At 35.7% G+C, this 26,607-nt stretch overlaps 1 non-coding gene across 1 annotated transcript; it reads right to left on the bottom strand.

The window, feature by feature from the left end:
* Window positions 1–12,536: 12,536 nt before the first annotated feature.
* LOC126015144 (U6 spliceosomal RNA) lies at window positions 12,537–12,643 on the bottom strand. Its single transcript, XR_007498038.1, has one exon. It is a non-coding gene; the product is annotated as a U6 spliceosomal RNA (small nuclear RNA).
* Between the last annotated feature and the right edge of the window lie 13,964 nt (window positions 12,644–26,607).

Here is a 26,607-nt window from a genome sequence, read left to right as displayed (position 1 = left end):
TTTTTGATAAAGGAGCAGGAAATCCTAAATGGAGCAGGGAAAGCCTCTTCAACAAGTGGTGTTGGCACAATTGGATAGCCACTTGCAAAAAATTGAACTTAGACCCCCAGCTAACATCATGTACGAAGGTAAAATCCAAATGGATTAAAGACCTCGATATCAGCCCCAAAACCATAAGATATATAGAACAACACATAGGCAAAACACTCCAGGACATTACAGGCATCTTCAAGGAGGAAACTGCACTCTCCAAGCAAGTGAAAGCAGAGATTAACAGATGGGAATATATTAAGCTGAGAAGCTTCTGCACCTCAAAGGAAATAGTGCCCAGGATACAAGAGCCACCCACTGAGTGGGAGAAACTATTCACCCAATACCCATCAGATAAGGGGCTAATCTCCAAAATATACAAGGCACTGACAGAACTTTACAAGAAAAAATCATCTAACCACATCAAAAAATGGGGAGAAGAAATGAACAGACACTTTGACAAAGAAGAAATACACATGGCCAAAAGACACATGAAAAAATGTTCCAAATCACTAATCATCAGGGAGATGCAAATCAAAACAACGATGAGATACCACCTCACACCCCAGAGAATGGCACACATCACAAAGAATGAGAATAAACAGTGTTGGCAGGGATGTGGAGACAAAGGAACTCTTATCCACTGCTGGTGGGAATGCCGTCTAGTTCAACCTTTATGGAAAGCGATATGGAGATTCCTCCAAAAACTGGAAATCGAGCTCCCATATGATCCAGCTATACCACTCCTAGGAATATACCCTAGGAACACAAAAATACAATACAAAAACCCCTTCCTTACAACTATATTCATTGCAGCACTATTTACCATAGCAAGACTCTGGAAACAACAAAGATGCCCTTCAACAGACGAATGGCTAAAGAAACTGTGGTACATATACACAATGGAATATTATGCAGCTGTCAGGAGAGATGAAGTCATGAAATTTTCCTATACATGGATGTACATGGAATCTATTATGCTGAGTGAAATAAGTCAGAGAGAGAGAGAGAGAGAAAAACGCAGAATGGTCTCACTCATCTATGGGTTTTAAGAAAAATGAAAGACACCCTTGTAATAATAATTTTCAGACACAAAAGAGAAAAGAGCTGGAAGTTCCAGCTCACCTCAGGAAGTTCACCGCAAAGAGTGCTGAGTTTAGTTAGGGAAATAACTACATTTTGAACTGTCCTAATAATGAAAATGTATGAGGAAAATGGAGAGCCTGTCTAGAGTACAGGCGGGGGTCGGGTGGGGCGTAGGGAGACTTGGGACATTGGTGGTGGGAATATTGCACTGGTGATGGGTGGTGTTCTTTACATGACTGAAACCCAAACACAATCATGTATGTAATTAAGGTGTTTAAATAAATTAAAAAAAAAAAGAATCTAAGACCAAAAAAAAAAATCCACGATTCAAAAATGATATACACCAGCTAGCTTTCACCATAATTGTGCCTGTTGGTAATTCTGTTACTATATAAATTGGGATCCAAAATGCCATCTACAGGCATAGTTGAGAGAGATCATCAAGATGATCATCAAGATGCCTTCTGTTGCCTCTGATATGTCTTGCTTATGTCTTATAATTTATTGACTACCATTCCATTTTTGTACATTTGAGGACTGTAGGGTTTGATGACAGGAGTTCTTCTATCCCTATGTTCCCAGTACAAAGTACTTCTCCAGAAGTATCCTTCCAAGTTGCATCCTGTTGCTCTGTTGAGGAGATTTCATTCTTAAAAAGGCATCTGCCCATCTAAAATATGTTGAGAGAGTTTTCTTTAATCTCAAACTTATTGTTTGAGTTTTAGGTACATTCCTAATTAATTTATTAGACATTTCAGTATTATGTAGACTCTTTTTGGTGTGTAAACATATATTTGATGTAGACATTTCAGGGATTACAGGAGGATGTAAACACACTTGCTCTTTAATCAACTATAAGGATGGCTTTGAGAACAATGTCTCTCAAACTTCAGTGTTCTTATTACTCTAACCATCTGGGATTGTCTTAATATACACAGTTTGATTCAGCAGGTTTGGATCTGAGAGTTTTTGTGTAGGAAAAGCTTGATGCTACTATTGATGGACCAAAGGCCATGCAAAGAAATTTTAGAACTTGATATCATAGGAATTACATTAACAAATCGTTGTTCATTTTTTACCAAGAGTTTAATTACATTATGTATTTTGGGGTTTTAATTTCACTGAGTCCAATTGTTTTTAAATTTTACAATCATTACACATATTCTTAGAAAATGTTTCTGAAAATCTTTCTAGAAATAGGTGAATTCTAAAAAAAAGAAACAAAATGAGTTAGCTTAAGTTTTAGAGTGTTTCCCTCAAAGTGTTTACCTCCTGTGTCTTTTCAGATTCATGCTACGAGAGACAAGTGAGCCTACCATTTGAAGGACTTCTTTGAGTGGATCTTTGACCATTGATTCTGGTCAGCAACTGCAGAAGATTATCACCATCTTGACTGGTTTTTACCTATAGATTACTTCTTCAGTGGATCACTGTTTGATATTTCCCTCATACATGGGTTTTGTTAACAAATAGAAGAGAAAGAATTATTGTCATACATCTTTAAAATCACTTTACTTTTTCTTTTACCTTTTCTAAGTAATTAGCACAAGTGTCCTTATTACATCAACCCTGACCCTCAGGTTACTTCTGTTAAACAATGGCTAATGAAAGTGGCAGAGGAAAGCAGCACAAAATAGAAATTTGGCTGTCTCAGTAAGATTCTAAAAGCTACTCAACAACACCTAACCAAAAATGAACTTATAAGTTGGGGAAAGTAATGCCTCCCATTTTCTTTTTCCCAATGATTGCTTTAGCTATTTGAGGGTGTTTATTGTTTCAAATGAATTTAAAAAGTGCTTGATCCACTTCTTTGAAGAATGTCATGGGTATCTTTAGAGGGATCACATTAAATCTGTACAATGCTTTGGGGAGTATTGCCATTTTAATGATGTTAATCCTGCCAATTTATGAGCAGGGTATGTGTTTCCATTTTCATGTGTCTTCTCTTATTTCTTGGAGCAGAGTTTTATAGGAATATACTCTAGGAACACAAAAATACAATACAAAAATCCCTTCCTTACACCTATATTTATTGCAGCACTATTTACCATAGCAAGACTCTAGAAACAACCAAGATGCCCCTCAACAGATGAATGGCTAAAGAAACTGTGGTATATATACACAATGGAATATTATGAAGCCATCAGGAGAGATGTAGTCATGAATTTTCCTATACATGGATGTACATGGAATCTATTTATGCTGAGTGAAATAAGTCAGAGAGAGAGAGAAAGATGCAGAATGGTCTCACTCATCTATGGGTTTTAAGAAAAATAAAAGACATTCTTGTAATAATTTTCAGAGACAAAAGAGAGGAGGGCTGGACATTACAGCCCACTTTATGAACCTCACCACAAAGAGTAATGAGTTTAGTTAGAGAAGTAACTACAATGAGAACTATCCTAACAATGAGAATATAAGAGGGAAATAGAAAGCTTGTTTAGAGTACAGGTGGGGTCGGGTTGGGGAGGAGGGCTATTTGGGACATTGGTGGTGGGAATGTAGCACTGGTGATGGTGGTGTCCTCTTATAAGACTTAAACCCAACCACAATCATGTTTGTAACCAAGGTGTTTAAATAAAAAATATTATTTAAAAAAAAGTAATTGCACTCACCTAAAACAAACAAAAAAATGAACTTTTTCTAGTGACTCTGTTTTCATGTACGAAACTGAAAGTTGAGACCCCATACAACAGATTCATCCCTTTGTGCTTCATCAACACCATATGTCAAATAACCCCACAGTTATGTAATTGTCTATAAATGTCTTGGGCTTCATTGTTAATGATAAAATACCACTACCTTTACTGTGTATAATCTACTTCTTAAACAATAGTAAACTAAATTAATACAATCTAAATTGCTAGTTGGGTAGACAATTATTCAGGTAGCTCATAATAAAAAAGTGATGCTAAAAAAAATTAAGGACAGCACCTAATATAATCTTCTTTGCTTCCCTGAGTGTGGATATGGTGTAGATAAATTAGTACAGGTATGAAAAAAGATAAACCCATATATGTACATATATATATACACACAATCACACACCCCTTCTCCAACAAGGTCCTCTATAAAGAAGTTTTGGTTTTTCAAAAAAATAGTGGTGGCTTTTTTTTTTTTTAGAAACAATGATATTTGAGTTGGCTGTGTCCCTGGAATTTCTAAAGAGTAGCTATGTACCAGACAGAGCTAATTTTGCACAGTTCTTCTTTCACAAGCAACAATAAACTATAGAGAAGTGAGAAAAATAGGGTCTTTTAAGTTAAAGGGATGAGATCTGATACTTCTTTCTCTAGAGATATGAAGAATTCTTTCTGTTTTATGGGTGTTTCTCCAAGTACTTCACAAGCATTCCATACAGGAAGAGTTCCAAATCTATTATTAATTATAATAAGATTTACATGTGCAGATTCTTGGCAAGGCTCAGGATTTAGCCTAGGATTTTCTATGACCTACAGAGGTTTGAAATTGTGCCAATCAGTTAGGGTTCTAGAAAAACTTGCTTTGAAAAACTAAAGGGTCATACTTCAAACAGTAATGTTTTGCATGTTTCCTCTTTGCCTCATCATGTTCTAATGATCCAGATGGAGTGGCCAAAACTAAATGTGGACTTTAGTTTCTGTCAGTATTATGTAGCATAGTTACTTTTTTATTTTAAAAACCTGGAAACCCCAATCCACCAATTGTTTAGCTATTCCTAAACTCTGGTAGTCATCTGATTCCCTATATAAAACTTATTAGAGCCAAGTGTAAATGGAATCAAGGTTTCTGGCTTTCTCCCTGGTTAACTCTCATCGATGAAAATTATTTTATGGCCACAGCCTGCAATCAGTCCTGAACAAAAGCATTGAAAGCTAATTCCAGGAATATTTGTTTCTGTTCCCTTAAATATTCCATGCACACTCTAAGCTTATTAGAAGGAGCAAATGATTTCTCAGACTTCTTCTCTGCTTAAAATGTTTTGCTGGTTATGTATATGAAGTAAAGTGTGATACAATATTTTGGGGACTGTGGCTCACAGATACTGAATAAAGATAGTCACACTGAAATATGAAAACTATATGGCTTAACAATTCTCACTAAATACTGAATGTTTATGGTATTCTCATCTTCCTTTATATGCATCCTTCATACCATCTCCTTTGGTGAGGGAAATCAACTAAATCTGAGGAATGCTGTGAATTCTAAGACATGTTGAAGATTACAAGTGAGTTAAGCTAAAGATATTTTGTATACTGTTTTGTAAAGTTATTTTTTGTATACTGATATGGCTTATTTTCAACATTTATCAAACCATGTGTCAAACAAGCTTTTTGATGATGTAGAGACATGGAAACTTTTGTACTAATAATGGGAATATAAACTAGTACCCATTAATGATTATACAAACAAAGTTCACATACAAACAGATATAAAATAACAAGACATAATTTTCAAATGGGAGGAAAACACAGATGACAGTGTCAAGGCTTACTCATAGTTCTGTGCTCAGGGATCACTCTTGGCCATGCTCAGGGATTGTATGCCATATTGGGGACAGAACTGGAGTGGAACATGTATGAGACAAGGGCTATAACTCTTGTAGTAACTCCAGAACACCCAGAATAAAATATAAGTGCAAAATAAATAAAAATTAAAAATGTGAACTAACAAAACAAAGTAAAGATAAAAAAAATTAAATATAGAGATCAGACTGAAACCAAAGGGAAAAAAACTTGGTGTAGATAAAGTACTCAGTGTCCAAGTGATTATTTCCCAAATCATGTACTGATGACCACAAGTTTGAGATGGTTATTGTATCTCACAATGATGCCGTTAAGTCATTGTCAGAAGGTTTTAGTAAGCTCTTGTTGCTAATTTATCATTCTGTTACTTTTTTTTGTTTCTGAAAATTAGGTGGCTTCTGAAACACATTGGCATTCTATACCAATTAAACAAAAAGACATCCCTGGCCACAAGATCCAGAAAATCCAAGCACTATTACTGACACTGCAATTTTTTGGACCATGTTTTTTGGCTGCCATGGCTTCCAGATGTATAAGAAGGCAGGAAGTAAGTGCCTACACTCAGTTCAATAAAGCCCTGTAATGACAGACCAAATATTGACACACTTGGAGATTTGGCCAGGTTGGTGTCACTGCAGGGAGCTATAGAGGAATGGTGAAGCAAGGCCATTGATGAAGCGATAATTGTGGGTGATGAGTATAATAGGCAGCTTCAGCAGGGTATGGAATTGGCATTTTCTCTCCTCCCGAGTGCCAACAACTTTCAGCTGCATGGCTGGTGTACACTTAATTTTTTTTTTTTTTTTTGGTTTTTGGGCCACACACGGCGTTGCTCAGGGCTTACTCCTGGCTGTCTGCTCAGAAATAGTTCCTGGCAGGCACGGGGGACCATATGGGACACCAGGATTTGAACCAGCCATCTTTGGTCCTGGATTGGCTGCTTGCAAGGCAAACACCGCTGTGCTGTCTCTCGGGGCCCTGTACCCTTAATTTTTCACAGCTTGGTTTACATCTCTTTTGAGAACAGTGATTCTATGGAGCTGGCCAAATGCAGACATGGTGATTGCATTTGTGGGCATCCCAACTGGAACTGTTTTGCTCCCATATTTTGGCTATTTTATATACATCTGCAACGACCCATTTATATTTAAGGAGGGAATCCTAAATGGTGCCAAGAGTCCTGGGTAACAACAATATGATTCTTGGCCAATTAGGCCAATAGGTTGACTGCTAGGATAAATGATGAGAAATACACACACACACACACACACACACACACACACACACACGCACACACATGCACACACACACACACACACACACACACACAGCCCAAACCATTACTCGTTTCTACATGTACATTTTTAAATAAGTGCTCACAAAGATAATCTCCGGGTGCTTCCAAGCCAGTTTCCGTTCTGTTGGCTTCAAGTGCCTTAAAGTTATTTCTTATCTTGCTTGATTTTCTTATGTACTAATAGCTTCTCAATGTACAGTCTGCCTTAAATAATAAATAAATAAAATAATAAATAATAAATAAATAAAATAAGCTTTTCAAATAATGAGGTTTTTTTTTTTTTTAGTATATGCTTCTGGGATAATGGCTCCAAATATGCCCCTGGGAACAAATTAACTGCTAAGGTTTGCATCAGTGATTTGGATTTCCTGCTGAATTTACTTTGAAAGAGCAAATACATGTGGAATGAAATTGCTTTGTAGGTTTTCGTTTTTATACAAGTTCTCTCTTCTGCCTTAATCACCTGGATTGACTCTGTAAAAGCACAAATGGTTGTAGTTCACTGAAGAGCATTTCCGAATCATATGCCTTTCCTGTGATGATGTATAATTAATCACCTCCAGGCAAGGCAAAGAGTCAAGGTGGCTTTTAAAGACGCTGCCAGTCTTTCTTCTTCTCTTTCCACTTGTTATTGTCCAGAAAATTTGCTACTTTCCTTTGATTTTCTCTGCTCATAACAATGTGACTGAGTGAGTTTCATCAGAGTCTTTTGAACTTTTGTTCTCTCCTCTAGATCCAAAAGCCAACAGAGCAGATGCACAGATCAAAACATGCACTGGTCTGTAAAACACACAGTTTCTACATTTTTCAGCCTCTGTCAAATTCTTTTTCTTGACTTTCCTTTAGCTCTGGACCTTTGATGCAACCAAAAGTCCTTTAGTCAATATTTTATCAGTCTGATGATACACCTCTTTGGCATGTTTATTTCTGTAAAAATGTCAGAGAATACCTTTCCAGAGTTTTTCTTTCTAACTTGTAAAGTTCTGTTTTTCAGAAAAAATTTTCTTTTAAAAGTAACTCAGATCATTAGTGAATGGAGTGAGCAGAGATAAAGAAAATTTTACCTATGTAACTTTCAAATAACTCTCTGGCATTGGCATTTTGGAATAAGTATCTGTTATAAATTCATTTATGTCCTCTAAAAAATTGAGGTACTGTACCCAAGTTTCTGTGAATGAAATATTCTTTGGAAATACATTTTTTATAGTTGATCAATTCAAAGTCATTAGAATGAGCCCAAGTCTAATATGTCTTAGGACCAGGTAAAAAATATAGACGCAAATAGCCAAGCACATAGGGTAAATGTATGTGAAGATAAAGACAGATATTTCCCTGACATGTATATAGTGCCAAAATCAACAAAGATGATCATAAAACCAGTAGTTTTCTAGGAGAACTGCATGGAATAGATTCCTTCTCCTAGCCCCCAGAAGAACTGCACACTGCTTAGACCTTAATCTAGGACTTAGTCTCCAAGTCTATGAGATTTAGAATTTTCTAAGTTAATGGTACATTGTTATAGTAACTCTGGGAAACTCATAGAGTAACATGAAGGAGCAAAGATTTATACTTATAGAGTGCATTAGTTTACTATCATAAGAACATACTACACCAGGCAGGATTAAACAACAAAACTTTGTTTCTCACAATTCTTAAGTCCATAATGAAGGCATCCGTAATTAAGGTTTCTTCTGAGATTTTTCTTCTTAGCTTCCTTGTAGCTATTTCCTGCCGCATTTTCACAAACAAAATGTCTTTCTGTATATGTATCATTGGTATCTCCTGTCTTCAATAAACATAATAATCATATTGTATTAGGACACCCTAGTAACCCCATTTTAACAGAATAACTTATTAAAGATCATATCTTCTCATAAATATACATTCTGAGATGCAAGCTGTAAGGGCTTCAGTATATAAATTTGTGGAACCACAATTCAATCAATATTAAATGACTTATAGGAAAGGAACAGATCTCTGTCACTAGAAGAAGCTGAAGAAAATGCCAAGGCATTGCGAACAGAGATCCCAGTCTATGAATTTGATCAAATAAATCAGAGAATGAATAACTCAGGCCTCATCCATATCTTCTCTGTGTCATCAGGCATCCAGGGCTCTCTGAGTGCTACAATGGGTCTGGACTGACTTGCCTGTTAAAGTCTTTTTTTCTGTCGATGGCACTGCAACACAGAATACAGATCAGACCAGACCTGATCTCAGAATCATATCCTATCACTGTCCCAAGATAAGCAAAATTACTTATAACCCAGGGCCTCCCTTTTTGCTGGTTTTAAGAAGTCAAGATTGGTAACAAAAAAGATAGTGCATTTGTCTGGTGTCAGCACTCTGTTCAATCATTTCGGACTGAGAGAGGCTGAATACCCACCTAATGGAGGAAAATGAAGAAAGAGGGAAGGAAAAGGAAAGAGAGAGCTACTTATTCTACAGCAAGAACCAGTCTTGGCAAGCGCTAATTTAGACTCCATGAATGCGTAAGGTCACACTGCACATGCCTCTGCTTTGAAACTTTAAAGAATAGAGGCACATGCTTGAAAAGTAAATTTGACTTGTGACAATAGAGGTGGAAGCTCAAGGAGAGTCAGAGTGTGGTGTTTGGGACTTGGTGTTTCAGGTGAACAAAATCAAATATTGGCAGTTTGGTTAGATAGAGAATAAGCTGTTCAAACAGCCTCTGCTTTCCCCAGCCTCATTATCTTTTTTGATTCTGTTTGACTTGGGCTTTCTAATAGGATAATGTAACTAAAAGCCTTTTTTTCCCCCCTGGTAAGATTTAAACAGTAGCAACTGTAGTATATTATGCCAAAGCACAAATGCTAATCAAATAAAGGGGAAATGATGTATTTTTAAGGAGTTCTGATTTGGTTCTAAGTTAAAAGCAAAAGTGTAAATTTCTTAAAGTAATGTTTCTTTAATTATTCATTATCCTTGGCACTAGCTAAAGGATTAAGTAACTTCTGTCTCTTTATATTTAGTCTATTATTGTTTAAAAAAGGCCATAGGAAGGCCAGAAGAATGAAAAAGTGATATTGGTTTTTTAATTTTTTTTATTAACAACAGCCAATGTAAAGGGTAATATAATCATCGGCAGCTGAGAGACAATGACATTTTTATAGACCTCTGGCAAAACTGGAGTGTGAAAGAGTCTGACAAGTATTTGGCTTTCCAGTCTGTTCTTTCACTGTATTTCTCATCAGACTGACTGCTGGGCCAGCAGGCCTGAGGCGAGCCACACATCTTTCTCCAGAAAACATTTTAAGAACTGAACAGCAGCTGTCTGTTTAAATTTGGTAACTTTATAGATGGGAACTACATAGGAATGCCCGTAGGGTCCTTGTTCATACAGTGCTGCCCGGGCATTACAACTGTGTGGCCCTTGGAAACCCCAATTGGATTCTCACATTCGTTGTAAACTTCAAAGTGTGGTGAACATTGCCAAAGTGTTGGGACACCAATGTCTTGTTATAAATGGCAACACTTTCTTTTTTTTAAATTTTATTTTATTTTATTGTTACTGCTGTGATTTACAAAGTCCTTCATAGTTGGGTTTCAGACATACAATAAATCAGAGTCAATCCACTACAGTGTAGACCTCTCTCTACCAATTCCATTATTTTTGACTTTGGCTTAGATATTTAGTTCTGTCCTTTTTAACACCACTAATGCAATTTTGGTCCCTATATTATCTCTTTTGCTTCATTTACTATTATTTAATTGGAGGCTATGGATATTTAATTTCTATAAATCTGAATTCACTGATTATTTTAAGGAAAAAAATTAATCTCCAAATGTTTCTTGATGGGGTATAGTAGGTGCTTTAGAGATCAGCATAGTGTAGACTTGTGTAAGTTATTCTCTATTTAATATTTCCATATATTTTTTGCCTCCAGGAAGCCAACATAGAAAAGTTATACAACTAAGCCTTCTTATCTGGTAGTTTCTAATTGAGTTGAACCAATGGGGGGGTACTTATAGGAAATCAGTGAGCAGGAGATTAAACCTCTTTCTTCTTGCTCTTGCACTCTATTTCTAATTCCTTCATGAGCACTACTCTACATAGTCACCCCTCCACCTCCTCTGTTCTGATAACATCATGTTTAGTCTTATGGGAAAATCAAATAAAAGATACCAAGCAATATTTACATTTCAAACAATTAATCAAGAATTTTTAATATATATTCCTGCTATTTAGTACATAGACATTGTAACTATCTCTGCTCTGCTGAACCTTGAAGCATCCTACCCAGAAGTTCCTTAAGGGAACTTCTTCAGAGGTGTTCTGCTGGAGCCGAGCACATCTCCTAGCCAATGAACCTTAGCACAATACGAAGAAAACATCACACTACAAGCATGTCAATGGGAAAACAATGCAGGCCAACACCATATATAGAGAATGAAGATGGCAACTATGTTGATCTGAAATCCCAACTACTTATTTAGCCTCTCAGATAAGGAGTTTAGAGAAAAACTATGGAGGATGTTTATAGAACTCAAAGAAAGCATGAATCGAGCTGAACAAACCCCAAATAAGAATCAAGAGGATATTAAAATAGAAATCAGAAAACTCACTAAAATGACAGTTCTGAAAAACATGGTAGGTGAAATGAAAACCTCAAAGGGAAAGCCACCTCAACAGAGTAACAGCAGCTGAGGACCGTATCACTAAACTGGAAGATGAAATGCATAACGACTCCATACAACAGAAGAGATTGGAAAAGAGCCTTAACACAAATGATCAGACAATGGAAAAAATACTCAAGGAATGTGAACAAACAAAAATAGAAGTCTTTGATAAACTCAACAGAAACAACATAAGAATCATTAGAGTCCCAGAAACCCAGGATGAAAATCCAGGAAAAATCAATAGTAAAAGACATCATTGCAGAGAAGCTCCCAGAGCTAAAGACTGCATGCAACTAAATCTTGTATGTTTGAAGAGTACCAGCTAAAAGAGACCTGAAGAAAAACACCCCAACACCAATTCTATCACAATGACAAATTCCACAAATAGGGATAAAATACTGAAAGTATCAAGATCAAAATGGGAAATTATATTCAAAGAATTACATTCAAACCTTAAGATTCACAGCAGATTTGTCACAAGAAGTCTTCAAGACCAGAAGGGAGCGGTGGGATATAGTGTCAAAACTTAATGAAATGAATGTTTTGCCTAGAATATTACACCCAATCAAACTCACATTCAAGTTGAAGGAAGTATACATAGCTTCATGAATAAACAGCAGCTCAGAATTTTTACATACTCAAAACTAGACTTAAATGAAAAAACTGAAAGATCTACTTTAAGACAGGACACAACAGACACACTGAAGTCCTACATGAAGATGACATTAAATCCTATGACAATTATCTCACTCAATGTTAATAGACTAAATGCACCAGTTAAGAGACACAGAGTGGCAACATGGATCAAGCAGCTGATTTGAACATTCTACTGCCTACAGAAAACACACCTGAATAGTCAGAACAAATATGGACTCAAAATTGAAGGTTGAAGGGATATCATCAAAACAAATAAAACCTGTAAAAAGACTGGAGAGGCCATATTAATATCAGATGACAAAAATTTATTTTATATATATATTAATATAGAATGCTTCACGAATTTTTTTGTCATCCTTGTGCAGGGGCCATGCTAATCTTTTCTGTATCGTTCCAATTTTAGTATATGTGCTGCCAAAGCGAGCACTATATTTTAATTTTTTTGGTGTTTGGGCCACACCAGGTGACTCTTAGGGGCTACTCCTTGCTATGTTTTCAGAAATTGCTCCTGGATTGGGGGACCATATGGGACACTGAGGATTGAACCGAGGTCCGTCCTGCTTCAGCCATGTGCAAGGCAAACACCCTACTGCTGCACTATCATTCTGGCTCCTAGATGACACACAATTTAGACTTAGAAAAACTATAAAGGACAAAGATGGACATTTTGTAATAATCAAGAGATATATACAACAGGAAGAAATCATACTCCTAAGCATATGTGCACCCAATAAGAAAATAGCAAAATATTTAATACAATTGTTTCAAATCTGAGAGAAGACATTATTAGCAACACAATAATAGTGGGATACTTCAACACTGCCCTGTCACCCATTGATAGGTCAACCAGGATGAAACCCAACAAGAATATACTAGTTCTGAAAGGAGAAATGGAAGAAAGTGTCCTAGCAACCCCAGAAAACTGCATACACATTTTTCTCAAAAGCAAATGGGTCATTTTCTAGGAAAGACCACATTCTAGCCCATAAAACATACCTCCAGAAAATCAAGAGGATAGCAATTATACAGGCTACCGTCTCAGATCACAATGCGCTGAAATTATAAGTCAACTACAAAGAAACACTGAAGAAAAATTTTAATACTTTGAAATTAAACAACTCACTACTGAACAACTAGTGGGTCAGGAAAAAAATCAAAGAGAAAATCAAAGTATTTCTGGAAACAAACACAAATGAAGACACAAATTTTCAGAATTTGTGGAACACAGCAGAAGTGATACTCAAAGGAAATATTAATAGCTTTGCCAGCACAGATTAGGAAGTAAGAATGTACCCACAAAATAGTTTAATGACACAGCTCATAAAAGTAGAAAAGGATTTAAAAAATGAACCCAACATAGGTAGGTAAAAGGAAATAACAAAGCTTACAGCAGAAATCAGTGAAGTAGAAATAGAAAAAAAAAACAAAACAAAAAAAACAAAAGATCCACAAAAGCAAAATTGGTTCGTTAAAAGATAAAGAAGATTGATAAACCACTAGCAAAACTCACAAATAATGGGAGATAGAGAAACAATAAATCAGATTAGAAATGAACACAGGGAAATTACTACAGCTGGGAACAGAGGTGGAGGGAGGACAAAAATGTGGTTGGAATTCCCCTGATTCATTGTCACTATGTACCTTAAATATTACTGTGAAAGATTTGTAATTTACTTTGGTCACAATAAAAATTATTTAAAAAAAGAAATGAAAGAGGACATAGGAAATTGAGACATATACACTGTTCACAGATTGGTAGGATTCACATCATTAAAATGGCAATACTCCCTAAAGCATTGTACAGATTTAATAAAATACCTCTAAGGATACCTATGACATTCTTCAAAGAAGTGGATCAACACTCCTGAAATTCATTTGAACAATACATATCCATGAATAGATAAAGCAAACCTTAGGAAGAAGAAGAAGAAGATGGGAGGCATCATTTTCTCCAACTTTAAATTGTACTACAAAGCAACAGCGATTAAAACAGCATGATATAGGAATAAAGACAGAATCTGAGATTAGTGGAATAGACTTAAGTATTCAGAGATTGTTCCCCAGACATAGTCAATTGATCTTTGATAAAGGGGCAAGAAATGCTAAATAGAGAAAGGAAGCCTCTTCAACAAGTGTTATTTGAACAACTGGTCAGCCATATGCAAAAAAGAGAACTCTGACCTTTATCTAACAACATGAACAAAGGTCAAATGCAAATGACTTAAAGACTTGATATCAGACCCAAAACCATAAGGTATATAGAGTAACACTTAGGTAAAACACTCCATGACTTTGAAATTAAAGGCATCTTCACAAAGCAATCACTAACTCCAAACAAGTGGAAACTGAAATAAATACATGGTACTATATTAAATTGAGAAACTTCTGCACCTCAAAGGAAATAGTGAGTAGTATACAAAGGCCACCCACAGAATGGGAGAAACTATTCACCCAATACAAATCAGATAAGGGGCTAATATCTAAGATATATAGGTACTGACACAACTTAAGGAAAAAAAATCTAGCCCCATCAAAAAATGGGAAGAAAAAATGAACAGACAATTCCTCAAAGAAGAAATTCAAATGGCCGAAAGACACATGAAAAAATGCTCCACATCACTAATCATCAGAGATGCAAATAAAAACAATAATGAGGTACCATCTCACACCACAGAGACTGGTACACATCACAAAGAACAAGAAAAGTCAGTGATGGCGGGGATGTGGAGAGAAAGGAACTCTTTTTCACTGCTGGTGGGAATGCCATCTAGGCCAGCCTTTATGGAAAAAATATGAAGAGTCCTCATAAACAGGAAATTGAGCTCCCTTATGATCCTACTATTTTACTCTTAGAGATACATGCTAGGAACACAAAAATACAATTCAAAAATCTCTTCCTCACGCCTATATTCATTGAAGCACTATTTACAATAGCCAGATTCTGGAAACAACCAAAATGCCATTCAACAGATGAATGGCTAAAGAAACTGTGGTACATATACACAGTGGCATACTAGAAATACATTAGAAAAAAAATGAAATCATGAAATTTTCCTACACATGGATGGACATGGAACTTACTATTTTGAATGAAATAAGTCAGAATCAGAGAGAAACACAGAATATTCTCACTCATTATGGGTTTTAAGAAAAATAAAAGACATTATTGTAATGATACACAGAGACCATAGATATCAGGGCCAGAAGGTCTAACCCACAGTTTAAGATGACCACAAAGAGTGGTGACTCCAGTTAGAGAAATAACTACATTAAACAACTCTCATGAGTGAGTGAGAGAAATAGAATTCCTGTCCGGAATACAGGCAAGGGATTGGGGAGGAGGGAGATGGCAGGCACTGGTGGTGGGCATGTCGCACTGGTGAAGGGGTGTTTTTTTTTTTATTTAAATAATTAAACCCAACTACAAGCATGTTTGTACTCATGGCGTTTAAATAAAAATATTAAGAAAATATACCAACAGAAAAATAGCATTAAAACAAAAGAAATTTTAATATAAACGTGTGCAAAATTTTGGTACTACTTATAATAAAATTGTTTATTATTTATATAAAATTCATATTTAGCAAGTATACTGTTTATATATATTACTAACATATATTATATTATTATATATAATATAATAAATATAATATAATATAATAATGTAATGTAATATAATATAATATATGCATCATGTATATAATGTTAACTGCTTATAATGATAATTGGACTGTGAATCACCCCCCTGGACAGTACCTTGGAAACACATCCCTGTAAAAGACAATGGTCCTGCAGGCATTTAAGGAAAAAGTTTGACAGTTAACAGCTTTCCTGGAGGCAAGGTAGCCTCCAGAGCAGAGCTTGCCAGCTGACAGAGGCACAAGAGAAGGCCTCTGTGATATGTGCCTGCTCCAACTCTTTATTTTCTTTATTATATCTTTATTCTCTCTCCCTCTCCCACCCTTCACCCTCAACTTCAGACTGGGAAAACAATACATTGTTTTTACCCCTCTCTCCTCTCTCTTTCTCCCCCAGGCTTCTAGGATGGCTATCCAATGTTGCTACAATATACCACACATTTTAATTATAAACTGGCAATGTTAGTCTTGAAGGTGTTAGCAATCTTCTTCCTTGCCAATTTCTGAGTGCCTTGCTTTCCCTAATTCTTTCCTTCGTCATATCCACAACACCGAGGAAATATTCTAGTTAAGATAGTTAGAACCTAGGCAAGAATGTCTCTACTTGGATCCTGATTGACATGTGTTATATACACAAGAGGACAAAACTGGGTAAGCATTATTTTCAGAATGTACAGATCGAAGACGAAAAACTTCCAGATGTCCTCTGAAGGAAAATAACAGCCCCATAATTAAGAAAATTCTAGGTCATGGAAAATGTCAGCTGGGCTAGATGAGAAGAACCAGAAGCTGTCATAATGCGCTCAACTAAGATATCAATCACTTCACTTTGTTAGAGTCCCATTTTTAAAATAAGGTAGATAAATAGAAGAAAAACAGATGCATTGCTCTTCATTCATTCCTCAAATTTAAATGTAGGACTTTGTGATGGGCCAAGTTTTGGACAAAATGCTTCTCAAAGTTTTCTATTCTGTCTCCACTCCTGTTACCTCTGTTTGATTTTAAGAAAACTCCTATTTATTGTTTCTCTTTTCTAAATCTTGAGAATAACAGCATAGTTTATTTTTAATGCTATGCCTCTTCTTTCACCAATAGATGGTTTCAAAACTACTAATTTGTTTTTTGTTTTTGTTTTTGTTTTTGGGTCACACCTGGCAGCACTCAGGGGTTACTCCTGGCTCTACACTCAGAAATCGCTCCTGGCAGGCTTGGGGGACCATATGGAATGCCGGGATTTGAACCACCATACTTCTGCATGAAAGGCAAACGCCTTACCTCCATGCTATCTCTCCGGTCCCAAAACTACTAATTTCTGATAGTTGACTAGTATCTAAGTCCTGTTCATTGTTTAAAAAATCGAGTAGAAATCCTATTCTACTCGCAGTTCCCTTGGGCTTTTCTGTAGGTATGCTATGGTAATAATTCCCATTAAAATGATTCTAAAAGGTGGGCTTTATTAAAAATGCAGGGAATTGTCTAGTTTAAAATACCTGAGAGAAGATATAAGAAAAGTAATAACCACTACTAAAGAGATTCTCGTTTTCTTACCTCTCCCAATACCATATTCAAATATGCATCAAGTTTTTATTGAAAATTAAATTATCCGCTAGCCACAAAATGTATTCAACAATGAGGGTTTATAAGACAGGAAGCTATATTTCCAATTTTTTATTCTCAGTAAAAAATGTGGCTAACACAACAAATACTTTTTTAATTTTTTAAGTAACCAATTTCAGCCAATTAGCAGACAATACATCTATCATTAATTTATGGGTGGTTGGCTAGTAGCCTGAAAGTGCTAAGTTATAACTGGTAATTTATTTTTATTTTGTAAATTAATTTGCATGAGATATAATTTACATATTGTGACACACATCTTTTAGAATTTGATAAAAAGACAACTTTTTGCATCTCTGTAATTCTATCTTAATCAAGATATAGATCATTTTCCTCATCTTCCAAGTTTCTTTGAACTCCTTTTTAGTTAGCTATATTTTGTGGTCTTATTTGAGAAAATTTACCTAAATTACACTCATCTACCTATTCAATGCTCAAACTAAATAATAAGTTTATTTGTTACTCATTACCTGAGGCTTCATTATGAATCTCAGTTATTTTGTATCTTTAGGAATGAGTAAAAGAAATAGACTTCACGCATTATCTTCCTGACTTTTCTCCCTTTTCCACAAGAAATGAATATGCGCTCTCTCTATATGTATGTATATGTATGGAATGTCAGTTATATGTATGAAATGAAACATTTTAATTTTTAATTAAAATTATTTAAATTTTTTATTATTTATTTATTTTTAATATTAAATTTCCATTTTTTTGCTGTTACAATGACTAGGAATTTCACTTGTTTGTGGTGCTCAGATACTTTTTTTTTTCTTTTCAGGACTTATTACTGTAGAGAAAAGCTCAATTTAACATAGATCCAAGATTTACAACCTATATGTGGAAAACATTTAGGCCTTTCAGGTATTAGGAAGAGAGACAGGCTAGCCTTGAAGGAGGTTATAGGAAGGCAGGGAGGGAAGGACCCGTTTTATTTTTTCATTTAATATTTTTATTTAAACACCTTGATTACAATATGACTGTAGTTCGGTTTCAGTCATTAGAGAACATCCCCCTTCACCAGTGCAACATTCCCACCACTATGTTCCTAATTTCCCTCCTCCCCACTCCAACCCGCCTGTAATCGAGACCGGCTTTCTACTTCCCTCATTTATTTGCATTCTTATGATAGTTCTCAGTGTAGTTATTTCTCTAACTGCACTCATCACTCTTTGTGGTGAGCTTCATCGTGAGCTGGACCTTCCAGCCCTCCTCTCTTTTGTCTCTGAGACTTATTTCAAAAATGTCTTTCAGTTTTCTTAAAACCCAGAGATGAGTGAGACTATTCTGCATCTATCTCTCTCCCTCTGACTTATTTCACTCAGCATGATAGATTCCATGTACATTCATGTATAGGCTCACATACTTAGATGTAGTACTAGAATGTACTTTATTGCTATGTACTGAAAATTGAACTGGCAGCTTCTTGCCTCTTAGAGAGTTACTCTAAGTGAAATGGGGTGGGAAACAGTTTTCTCACTCTAATACCATCCTTGAACCTTTTCTTCTTTACCTCTTCTAATCTGCTAAAGATTGTCAAAGTACAAAATCAATTGTATTAGAATTGCTTGTACTCTGTATAAATCAGTACAGATTATGTTAAAAAAATTGGTGGGATTTCTCTGTTCAAGGTCTGTTTGTTTTATCTCCCTATTTCAGACCAATGAAGTTTGAATTTATTCAGCCCTCATTTCCCTTTGCACTATCAAAGAAAGCAATTAGCTCTCTCATCAGTCAGTTAGTGGAACTAGAGAGTTGAACCAACTAGCACTGTTCTTTGTCTAGCTCAATGGTAGATATTTCTCTGCACTTTATGTTTCTCTGAAGCACCACTGATATCTGGTGTGTGGGGTAAGTGTGTGTGTGTGTGTGTGTGTGTCTGTGTGTGTAGTGTAAATGCATGTTTTGTATAAGTTTGTGACTCTTGATCACTCTGATGAGGTAAAATATTTTATACTTAAAAATGTTCTTGGACATGACTAAGAACATGGAAGGAAGTAGACAGCCATTTTCACAGACCTTACGTTGGTGTGAAGTGCTTCTTGCTAAGTCAGACTTAGCTTCATGGAGAAAACATTCATAGTGAAAAGACTGCTGAAGATTCCTGAACTCCAATGATTTTCTCTTGATGAAAAGAGATTATTCTGAGTCTTAACCTTTGAAGCTGTGCTGGCCCTCTTGGTTTGAGAATTTAGTTGAAGAAGAATGACTGTCATTCATTTGACACATGTGCTCTGAAGGATGGTAGTGGATGCGGTGCCTCTTGTGCCAAGAGAAATTTGCATCATTATGGAGTCTGTTGGTATGCATTAGAGGAGCTTTTGTCAAAGTAGAAGTCCAGAGAGTAAGAAGCAAAGAGGGCAAATTCAGAATGATTAGGGAAAGTAACATGAAAACCTGACATTATTTGGGGGGAAAAAGCATATTTTGGAAGATCTTTCAAACAGATAGATTGATTTGGTTTTATATCATGTGTAATGAATGAAGTCAGCAACTAAGTTTTACCCTGAATTTCAAGATGGAGATTAATTTCTTTACAAGAGTTAGTTTAATTTTCTGGAACTAAATGAAGGATACAGAAAGTGCTTGGTAATGAGTGATTTCTGGAGAGCTTCTCATTCAGCAGCTGGTACTCCTTCCATCATGCTCTCCATCTGGGCAACTGACTCTTGGAGACTCATCCTATCCTGCCTTAGTGTTTCTCAGAATACTCACTATCATCTATTTATTTTCTGACTAATTAGTACATTTTCCTTAAGAGAAAATGACACCAATAATGGAAAGTGTTATGTCTGTCATATTCTTTCCTGTGCTCCTTATGCTAGGCAGAGGCTGAAATGGCATATGGAAAATCTCCAAAGATATTTATTAAAGAATGTGAGGGCTGAGATAAATGGCTAAACTTGTACTTAGATTGACAGTGCAGGGATAAATTCATGTATATAGTTGAAGTCTAACAGAACCTAGAGTGATGAGAGGAGAAAAGAGAGGGGAAAAATGAATATTGGATTGAGAGAAGGTCAAAAATGGAAAGGAGTCTCTCTAGGATACTGAAAAGAAAGGCATCAGTTCTGAGCATATCACTGTTACCCGAGGAATATTTATACATTGCCCCTATACAGTGTATAATTTGGGACAAGATCTTTCCAGTTTGTTTTTATAAATATGGAATATAAATAGAAGCATATTGGCTTTATAGGCTTATTTTACTGATTTTCTGACATATATCATATATATATATATATATATATTAAACATTTCTGGATTTGATACAGAGGAAAGTATAGAAATAAGTTCTAAAGACAAAAATAAGCTAATGGGGTGATGTTTTGTACACAACATTTGCTTATGGTTATAGCCACAAAGATTTTGGCCTTCATTATGACTTGTAAGAACAACTTTTTTTTTTGTTTTTTGGGTCACACCCAACAGCGCTCAGGGGTTACTCCTGACTCTGGGTTCAGAAATCACTCCTGGCTGGCAGAAGGACCATATGAGATGCCGGGATTCGAATCACCATCGGTTCTGGGTTGGCAGTTTGCAAAGCAAATGCCCTACCACTATACTATCTCTCCGGCCTCATTGTAAGAACAATTTGATGAACAGAATACTCTAGTTTTGTTACCTTTAAGACTCTATGAGTATATTTTCTCCTCTGTAGAAAGATAAATAACATGGCATCCTTTTCTTTTTATTCCCTTTTCCTTTTTTTCCTATAGAACCTTGAATAATCTTGTTTTGCCTCATAAATGGAGGAGGAAGAAAACAAGTGGATGGTACCAGGACCAAACATTCATATGAACACTGAATGAAAATAAAAACACCAACCCCAAAGTCATCAATAACAGATTCGAGATATCTAATCTACATCAAGATATATACAAAGGGAGCGGCTAGGGAGCAAAGGAGGTAGATAGAGGAGGCATGCTGGGAACAAGGGATGGTGGGAATTTGCTGTCACTTTGTACCTTAAATATAACTGTGGAAGATTTGTAATTCACATTGTCACAATAAATTAAAAATAATAAAAAATTTAAAAAAGATACAAAAAAGATAGAGATTTTGTGATATAAAATATATGTAAATTTAGGGGCCGGTAAGGTAGCGCTAGAGGTAAGGTGTCTGCCTTGCAAGCGCTAGCCAAGCATGGACTGCAGTTCCATCCCCCGGCATCCATATGGTCCCCCCAAGCCAGGGGTAATTTCTGAGCGCTTAGCCAGGAGTAACCCCTGAGCGTGTATATATATATATATATATATATATATATATATATATATATATACGTATATGTATATATATGTATATATATGTATATGTATATATATGTATATATATGTATATGTGTATATATATAAAATTATCTCCAAATTCTGATTTACGATAAATAGTGAGGTAATGTTTTAATTTTCATTTATTTATGTAATGGCTTTTGAGTCATACCAGTGGTATTTAGGGTTTGTTCTGGATTTTATACTCAAGAATTACTCCTGGTAGGGATTGGGGAATTATATGCTGGGGCAGCAACATGCAAGGCAAGCACCTTATTTGGTGTACTATTGCTCGAGCCCTGAGGTAATGCTTTTTAATAAAACAAGAACCAGAGTGATTTTTGTACTTAAAGTTCAGGGAATAGAGAAGTAGGAACTTGGTCTATAGAATAAAGAGAAAAGAGCCTTACTGTTATTGCTAAGAAGAAAAGGTATTTGGTTTGAGAAATACAATTTTGGAGGAATTATGCTGAAAGAATCTGAGTATAGGGGGCTTTAGGCACAAAATTTGCACAAAAATATGACAGTATGACCGTCACATATAAAGATAGGTAAAAGAATAATAGAGGATCTATAAGGTCATAAATTTTTATTTGTCAGTTGATTAGTTTGGGTTTGGTTTCACAAAATACTAGGTCAATTTCTACAACTCTCTGTATTTCTGAGGCACTCTTTTACAACTAGAGTTTATAAAAGATTGTAAAATATACCAAACTTCTATTAGGATAATAGAGATTTCTTAAGGAAAGAGAAGTTTGTTTGGATTTAAAGGTTGTCCTTTAAATGAAGATAAATGGTTTAAAACTGTTAGTAATACTTGGTTTTCTTATTTGCCCCCTTAAATCATGGTATGTTTAAGATCAGTTTCATCGGATAAGACAAGGAAATTGAACTGTACTTGGAAACATGAACAAAAAGATAAAGAATATTATGCTTTATTTTCTCTTAGCAGTCTTTCCATTTGCTTAGGTGCAAATAATTTCTTGCTAGCAGATGAAGTTCACGTAAAAATACACATACACACAAATATCCACATAAATTACTCACATATACACAAAGACCATAATAACTTAGAAATTCTACAAGTTTCATTAAGGCAAATAAGCATGCTTTTAATCAGTAACAGATGGGACCATGTATGTCTATCCATTGCCCTAATCCAGTCTTTCTCTTACTATGCTGAAGTGAGGTAGCTGGCATTTATTGCCCTTGTTTTTCACTGACTTTTAAACTTAAAAATCAAGTTTTCTTTCTCATATTTCCAGAGCAATTTATATATAACTCTGTCATTAGATAATATTAACTATATATTATTACTATATATATTTAATTAGAACTTTAAAGGCAAAAACTTTCTTGTGGTTTTATATGAAATAAATATCTTTAATGCCTATTAGCTTAAAAAATGAAAGGAAGATTAAACAAATTATTAACATTATTTATATTGAGTTTCCTAAAATAGTTTAATGAATTACAATGGAGATTTTGATATTTGTGTACAGTTTGTGCATGCACGATATGAATATATAGTTTTCCACTGAAAAAACTTTTAAAACAAAGAACTATTTTTTAACAAAACCTGTGAGCCTTATATTATCTCCAGAAGAGCTAATATTTATTTTTAAAAATAACATGTTTATACTTTTTCTATTTCCTAATTTTTCATCTCAACTTCAGGTTTTATTTAATCTCTCCTTGGTCCTTACATTAGTCTAGGAAGAAGATTAAACCACAGAGTGCCAGGATAATAATAAAAAAAAACTTTTGAAAGCTGGTTTCTGCTGTGTGAACTGAAACATGGCAGATATCCTGGGCCTGAAATTTTGATCCACTCTGCCATTGTTCCCCAATGCTCTTCTTCATCAGAAGTGAGCAGTCCCAACTACAGACAGTAAAAGCCAGAGACATGTGCATCTTCTAGCCAATGAACACTACCACGGCATGTAGAAAAATCCATAGTACAAGTGGGACAGTGTGAAAACAATGCAGGCCAATATCAGGCATAGATAATGAAGATGGCAACTCCAATGACCCAAAAAATATCAACCACCTAGTTAATCTCTACGATGCAAAGTTTGGTGAAGAAATATGAAGAATGTCATAGAACTCAAAGAAAGCATAGATTGAGTTAAATGGAACACAAATAAGAATCAAGAAGATATGAAGATAGAAATTAAAAAACTCTAAACTAAATAAGAGGTCTGAAAAATTCAGTAGATATATTGAAAACCTCAATGGAAAGCCTCTTTAACAGGGTAATAGCAGCTGAGGTAGAATCAATGAACTGGAAAACGAAATGCATAACAACTCCATATAGCAAAACATATTGGATTTAAGCCTTAAAGCAAATTATCAGACGGTGAAAAAATTACTCAAAGAATGTGAACAGGTGTAAATAGAAGCCCTTGGGGCTGAAGCGGTGATGCAAGTGGTAGGGTGTTTGCATTGCACACACTGACATATGACAGACCAGGGTTAGATCCCCCAGAATCCCATATGGGCCCTCCAAGCCAGAAGTGATTTTTTAGTGCATAGCCAGGAGTAACCCCTGAGCATCATTGGGTGTGGCCCAAAAACAAATCAATAAAGAAAAGAAAAAAAATAGAAGCTTTTGATAATTTCAACAAAAACAGTATTAGAATCATTGAAGTCTCAGGGACTGAAGTGGTGGTGCAGTGGTAGGGCGTTTGCCTTGAATGCAGCTGACCTAGGATGAACCATGGTTCAATCTCCCAGCACACAATATGGTCCCCCCAAGTGAGGAGAAATATTTTTAAATTTTTATTGTGGTCAAAATGAATTATAAATCTTTCACAATAATATTTAAGGTACATAGTGACAAAGAATGTGGGGCATTCCCACCACCAGTGTCCTCACTCCACCACTGTTCCCTTCATGCATCCCACATCTCCCTTCTTTACCCTCCGAAATGCTAGTGCATCTGTTCCCACCTTGTACAACCTGTTGTAGATTGGGTATTGATACTGTTGTTGTTGACTTTGGATTTGGTATTCAAGTCTGATCATTTATTATTTCCACCAAATGAACATATGACTGTCTGGTCTTGGTACCATCCATTTAAGTACACAGGCAAAAATAACCCCTGAGTATCACTGGGTGTGGCCCCCAAACAAAGAAAAACAAACAAACAAACAGAAAATAGAAGCCTTTGATAAGCTCAACAATAACAACATAATAATCATTGGAGTCCCAGGGGCCCGAGTGGTGGCACGGTGGTATGGCATTTGCCTTAAATGTGGCTGACTTAGAATGGTTCAATCCCCCACCATCCATATGGTCACCCAAGCCAGGAGCAATTTCTGAGCGCATGGCCAGGAGTAACCCCTGAATGTCACCAAGTTTGGCCCAAAAGTCAAAAAAAATCATTGGAGTCCCAGAGACCCAGGAAGAAAATCTCCACCAAGAATCAGCAGTCAAGGATATCATTGCAGAGAAACTTCCAGAGATAAAGACTGCATGCAACCTGAAGAGTGTCAGCTAAAAGAGACCCGAAGAAAAGCAATTGGAGACACATCTGAATCACAATAATTAACCCCACAGATAGGGATAGAATACTGACAGCAGAAAGATCAAAAAAGAAAATTATATTCAAAGAAGCATTCTTAAGATTTACAACAGACCTGTCACAAGAAACCCTCGAGGCCAGAAGGTAGCAGTGGAACATAGTGACAAAACTCAATCAAATGAATGCTATGCCTAGAATTCAACACCCAGCCAGACTCACTTTCAGGTTTGAAGGAAGTATACATAGCTTCACAGATAAACAGCAGTTCAGAGAATTTGTAGACTCAAACTCAGTCTTAAAAGAAAAACTGAAAGGTTTTTAAGACAAGACCGACCAACAAACACACCTAACTTTTAAAGATGGCACTAAATCCCATGACAATTATCTCTCTCGATGTCAATGGACTATATGCATCAGTTAAGAGAGTCACAGTGGCTAAATGGATCAAAAACTGAATTCACCCTTCTGCTGCCTACAAGAAACACACCTGAATAGTCAGAACAAACAGACTCAAAAAAAAAAAAAAAAAAAAAAAAAAGGCTGGAGGAAAATCATCTAAGCAAAGAACTCCCTGCATAAAGCTGGATTGGCCATTTTAATATCGATGACACAAACTTTAGACTCAGAAAAGTTGTAAGGGACAAAGATGTACACTATGTACTAGTCAAGGGATATGTAAAACAGGAAGAAATCACACTCCTAAACATATATGCACCCAATGAAGGACCATCTAAATATTTAATACAGTTGTTCATAAATCTGAAAGAAGGTATCTATAGCAACACAATAATTAGGGGAGACCTCAATTCTGCCCTGTCACCCCTTGATAGATCAACCAGATTGAATCCCAACAAAAATATTAGCTCTGATAAGAGTTGTGGAAAAACGTGGACTAGTAGATATATATGGGGCACTCCATACCCCAAAACTTGGATACACATTATATTTAAATGCACATGCGTCATTCTCTAGAACAGACCACAGGTTGGCCAATAAGTCACATCTCCATAAAATCAAGAGGATAGAAATCATGCAGATTAACTTCACTGATCACAAGGCACTGAAATTAGATGTGAACTACAAAGGGACACAGAAGAAAAATTTTAACACCTGGAAATTAAACAACTTACTACTGAACAACCGGTAGATAAAAGATGAAACCAAAAAGGAAATCAAAACATTCCTGGAAACAAATGACAATGAAGATAGAATTTATCAGAATTTATAACACAGCAAAAGTGGTACTGAGAGGCAAATTTATGGCTATGCAACCTCACATCAGGAAGAATAGCTTAATGACACAGCTTATAAAATTAGAAAATGATCAAAAAAAATCAAAAAT

Source organism: Suncus etruscus, chromosome 7, assembly GCF_024139225.1.
Source record: "Suncus etruscus isolate mSunEtr1 chromosome 7, mSunEtr1.pri.cur, whole genome shotgun sequence".
NCBI lineage: Eukaryota > Metazoa > Chordata > Mammalia > Eulipotyphla > Soricidae > Suncus > Suncus etruscus.
Note: the sequence above shows the minus strand (reverse complement) of the source record. Positions and strands in the feature narration are given on the sequence as shown.